At 36.4% G+C, this 5,760-nt stretch overlaps 1 pseudogene; it reads right to left on the reverse strand.

Annotated features, from left to right (window-relative positions):
- The window catches only part of LOC115293551, a 54,089-nt pseudogene extending 52,510 nt beyond the window's left edge, over nucleotides 1–1,579 (reverse strand).
- Between the last annotated feature and the right edge of the window lie 4,181 nt (nucleotides 1,580–5,760).

The following is a 5,760-nucleotide window of genomic DNA, read 5'->3' on the forward strand; positions in this document are numbered from 1 at the left end:
TTAGTCTCTTTCCATGTTTTGGCTTATTGTTGACATTGCTGCTATGAACATTGGGGTACATGTGCCCCTATGCATCAGCACTTCTGTATCCCGTGGGTAAATCCCTAGCAGTGATATTTCTGGGTCATAAGGGAGTTCTATGGATAGTTTTTTGAGAAACCTCCACACAGTTTTCAAGAGCGGCTGCCCCAATGAGTTTTAGATATAACATCATTACTTATTTAAAACACACACACAAAAAATGAAAACTGGACTTAAGTAATTTAAAATTTTTCACTCTGATAAGTGATTTGTATCCAAAACATATACAAGGACTTTTAAACTCACAGTGAAAAAATAAAACAGTCTAATATTTTAAAAAAATGGGCAAAGACCTGAACAAAGAATATATACAAATAAAAAGGTACTCAAAATAATTTATCATTAGGGAATTGTAAAATTAGACAATGAGATGTATATCTATTAGGGTATCTGCAATAATAAAAAGAAAAGTCAGTAAATCTGACATTACCAGATTTGGCAAAGATATCGAATGATATGACCACTCTTTCATTGCTGTGAGAATTCAAAACTGCAAATTTTTTAGCCATTTTAGAAGACAACTTGGCAATTTCTTATGAAAATTGTCTTACAATGCAATCAGCAATTATGCTTCTAGGTATTTTCCCAAGTGAATTGCAAATTTATTTCTATAAAAACAACGCACATAAATGTTTCTAGCAGATTCATTCAAAGCAACCAAGATGCCCTTCAATGTGTTAATGGATAAACAAAATAGAGCATATCCATCCAGTAGGATATTTTTAGTGATAAAAGGAAATGAGCTATCAAGCCATGTTTTATGGCTTGGACAAATCTTAACTGTCTTTTTCTAAGTAAAATAAGCCAACTTTAAAAGGATACACACTGTAGGTTTCCAATTAAATGTCATTTGGAAAAGGCAAAATTTATGAGACAGTAAAAAGTTCAGGGGTTGCCAGTGGTTTGAGGGTTAAAAAGGAGTCTTTTTAAAATTTTTTTTAAATTTATTTTTGAGAGACACAGAGAAACAGTGCAAGCAGGGGAGGGTCAGAGAGAGAGGGAGATATGGAATTCGAAGACAGGCTCCGGGCTCTGAGCTAGCTGTCAGCACAGAGTCTGACGTGGGGCTCGAACTCACGAACCATGAGATCATGACCTAAGCCGAAGCCAGACACTTAACTGACTGAGCCACCCAGGTGCCTCAAAAAGGACAGTCTTAATAGAGAAAGCAAAGGGGCTTTTGATGGTGGTGAACTATTGTTTAATTGAGCATATAGGGCATTGTGGGTATATCAAATGCAACATAAAGAGTGAAACTTAATGAACAAGACTTTCTAAAAAAATCATTAGGAACTTGAAAGATATGAGGAAAAACAGACTCTGTCAAGTGAATCTACCTATATGACAAGTGTGTGAAAAAAGAAAAAGGTGCTGATTTAACTAACTTTGGAAATGAATGGAGTCTTTAGGACTAAAGACAAAAGAAACTGCTCACCAATATGGCATTCTGGTTGCTTTCCATGGAGTATGGGTTAACATTTCTCATACTACTAGACATGTATGCCAATAACTGAATAATTAGGAGCTAGGTTTCTCTCTGTTATGGTCGGAATTTACAGATAAGCAAGGGGAGATGTTAGAATGATCCAGTTGGTAGATGATGACTTAGAGTTGCAGACACTGATAGAAATCATGTTTAGCAGGGCTAGAATAGGAAAACCTCAACTGTAATTAATGAATTGCTAAAGTTTCAGGGTGGACAAGTCTGACAGTTAAGAACTTCAGGAGAGGCCAGTCCTCAGTGGTCACACACTTTTCTGAGATTAATTTCCAAAGGCTCAACCAGATTCCCAAGGAAAAATTTCAGAGAAGTGTCCCCTCTTGATTATTAAGCACTTTGAAGTATACAGGATACTCTGTTCTTACACAAGCCTGCTCTCTGGAGAAACTAGTTAACCAGAAACCTAAGATGCTGGTGTAGTATCACAGCCTAATTTACCTTGGAGAAAAAAAAAAAATAATCGACCTTAGTCACCTCTAATCTTCCACATAGAGGGGAACTACCCAACTTTGGCCCATATCAGCCATCCTATCTAACGTGAGGGGGAAGAAAAATTAAAAACACTTCTGAAGTTCATAGTCCAGAGGCACAGGCTCACTGAGAAAGTGATGTCTAATCACAGGACTACAGAATGCTTCCGCCCCCACCATGCCTCACGACAACATTCCCAAAGGCTTATTTACAGCAGTTCCTCTTATATGGTGCATGGCTGGTCATCAAGAAAAAAATACAAATATTACTAAAAGGTAAAAAATACAACTTGAAGACACACAGCCAGTATCAGAACCAAATTTGGCAGGAATGTTAGATTATCGGACCAGCTATTTAAAACAGCTATGATTTATGGGCTTAGGGCTCTAAGAGGGACAGCACTGAAAGAACAGATGGATAATGGAAGCAGAGTGATGGAAATGCTAAAAATAGGATAAAATAAAAGGGAAAAATAAATGTTTGAAATCTAAAACATTTTAACAGAAATAAAGAATGCCTTTGATAATTTTTTTTTAATAGAATAAACACAGATGTGAAAAGAATCTCTGACCTGGAGAATCCATCAATAAAATCCTTAAATAGCAAAGCAAAGAGAACATAATAAAAAATATAAATCAAACAGAACATCCAAGGATTGGAGGGGCAACAAAAATCCTTGGGGGATACCAAAAACAGAATAGAGAATGGGAAGAGAAGAAATATTTTGGAAAATGAATGAGAGTGTTATGCCCAGATTTTAATATCGCCCCCAAAAACCAGAGACCCCCAGGGAGGCTGAATCACACATGCAAAAGCAAAGGGCTTTATTAGGAATTTAGGTCTGGCCAGCCTAAACTCGGGCTCTCAGACTTCAACAACACACTGGATCCACGTGGAGTGAGCCCCGAACAAAGGCAGGGCAGGGCTTTTATGAGTTTGGGAAGGGGGAGTTACAGGAAATTGTGACATAGACACAGTGATCCAATTATTATTATGCAATATTATTGACAGCAGGTTTAACCATTCGCATTGCCTAGAGTATTTGTTACTTTTGGTGGGACCCAATCACAACATTTAGAGTATTGACCAATCACAGAGTGGGCCCAGGACCCTCACGTAGGGTGTGACTAGTCTTAGCCTCCATCTTTAGGCCTGCCCTTAGAAATGTTAAAGGTGTTAGCTGGCCTTTCCTGATTGGGTGTTACAAGGGTGGTCCCTTCTGCCTTGGGCAATGTGTGCCCTTCTATCCTTTCATGGAATCAGTTTCAGACCTGCTTCCTTACAAGAGGTCTCCAAACTAATGTCAGACACCAAACCACAGATCCACCAAGCTCAGAGAATACCAAACAGGATAGATTAAAAAATGAACAAAGAAAATAAACAAACTACACCTGGAAGCATCATTTTAAAATTTCAAATTATCAAAGATAGAAAAAAAACCCTGAAGGAAACTAGAGAGGGGAGGGGAAAGTACCTTACAGAGGAAGAAAGAGTTGTATCTACTTCTCTTCAAAACCATGTAAGCAAGAAGGGAGTGAAGTGAATTATTTAATGTATTGAAAGAAAAAGAACTCCAACCTAAGAAATCTGCAATTTGGAAAATAATCCATCAAAAGTGAAAGAAAATTAAAGACTTTATTGGACAAACAAAAATTGAAGAAAATTCTGTCAGTAGACATGCCTTACAAAAAATGTTAGAAGTTCTTTAGAGAGAAGGAAAATAATAGAAACTAAGAACAACATGAAGAAAGGAAGGGGATCAAAAATTTAAGTAAAAGTAAAATAAAAACTTTTAATATTCTTAATCTGAATTGAACTTTTAATATTCTTAATCTGAAAAGTCATCATGCGCTACTTGTTTTGCAAGACATCACTCATTTATCAAGTTAAAAGTTATTAGAAATGTTTGCTCCTCTTGAGGAACACAAGTTACTGCTGTATATTTTTCAGACATATGCGTTTTCATTGCATTCTTGTGCAGTGTGAAGTGGCTTTGTATTTTGGAAAATAAAACACTTCTGTCGGAAATTCCTATTTTCAATAATACTTAGTCCTGAGCACTACCCATCCCAACCCTATAGGAATCTTGAAGACATTAAGTTGCAAGCTCTGTATTTGTAGTTATATCTCCAGGTTGATAAAATAATAGTCTAGATTTGTCCAGAACTACTACTCCTTCATGAAACCACATACTGAGTGTGAGAAACTATTACTTCCACACTAATTTTACTCTAATAGTTCATTCAGATAAAAATACCTTCTGCATAATAAATATCATCCCAATACCAATAATCAACACCAGGTAGAAAATAGAAATGTCAAAGGTCAAAAGAAACTCTATAGTTGACAGTATTTCTACTCAGTTAAAAGACATCTGGGGACATTAGTCAGTAGGACCAGCCTCAGAATAAATTAGTTGATTAACAAGGGGTATGGTTATTCAGGGAATCGCATGAGATGATAATAAAATACCTGGGAGTTTTAATGATTACATTTTCCCCAAGGAAATCTTGTGCTGAACAATCATTAAAAGCATTCCCTAGCATCTCTTACATTTTTCTTATAGTTCCTCCCAGTGATTCTAATGTGAATAACCACATTTCTAAAGAGGTATGTAATGATATCAGTAAGAGTGACCATAAGAGTAGTTATGCGATAGCATTTTAAGATTCCTTCAAGGAACAACTTTTTTGGAATGCAAACAGTGATAAGCCACCTTATATTCTAATAGTGGTTAAAGTTAATATTCAATGAACGCACACTATGCCCTAGACATTCTCTTAGGAACTATCTTGTTTAATTTTTATGATAACACTCTTTTATCCTATTCATAACTCACAAAAAGGAAACTGAGGCTCAATGGAACGGAATGAATGCATCGTGTGAGTTTTCATAGGCTGAGTCAAAGTATAATTAATTGTCTCCAAACTCTAGGTATGTTTCATTGTGCTGATCCCTAGAATGCCAAGGCATTTTTCCACTTAGAGAAAAGATAAAATGTTTATACCCACAAGATGGTATCTCTGTTCTACACTGTGCATAATAACTAATAAAACTGCTTACATTTTAAATTATTCTTTGTCACAATGTTACCACTTAACCTGAGGAGCGCACGCTCATTTACATTCCAAGGGCAGTTTGCGATTTGAATTAAACATAAGTGTACACAAGAAAGGCATACCATGATGTTTTCCAGGAAGTTAGCTTCTAAGCACTTATTACCTAATACATTTTCTTGGCAGATAAGTGGTAAACTGAAATGCATTGTGCTGTCAGTGGAAAGAAACTGAACGGATGGCTATTCTGCATCCTAGGCTCCACTGCCCCTGTAACTTGTCCCACAACCTTGGACAGGTTGTCATTTCATGTTTCTGAGTCCTATTTCTTACTTTCATCATGAGTGAGTTGACTAGATAATCTATATGGTTATGTTGAGCCTTAAAATAATTTTTTAAAGTGAACATATTGATAGAACCTTTCCTCCAAAGATCACTAGCCCCCCAGAGTCCCCACCTCAGTTCGTCAACGCACTTGGACAGGTGTCAAGGCAGAAAGCATTTAATTTCATTCCTTTAGATTATCTCTGATGGAATAATAGGCCAGAAGCACAAAGAAAAGTGTTCTTCCATAAAGCCTTCCTATCCCATTGATACTCTACGTTTTTCAAAACAGATGTGTGAATATGGTGAGTTTTTAAATTTTTTTAA

This window comes from Suricata suricatta, chromosome 6 (assembly GCF_006229205.1).
Source record: "Suricata suricatta isolate VVHF042 chromosome 6, meerkat_22Aug2017_6uvM2_HiC, whole genome shotgun sequence".
NCBI lineage: Eukaryota > Metazoa > Chordata > Mammalia > Carnivora > Herpestidae > Suricata > Suricata suricatta.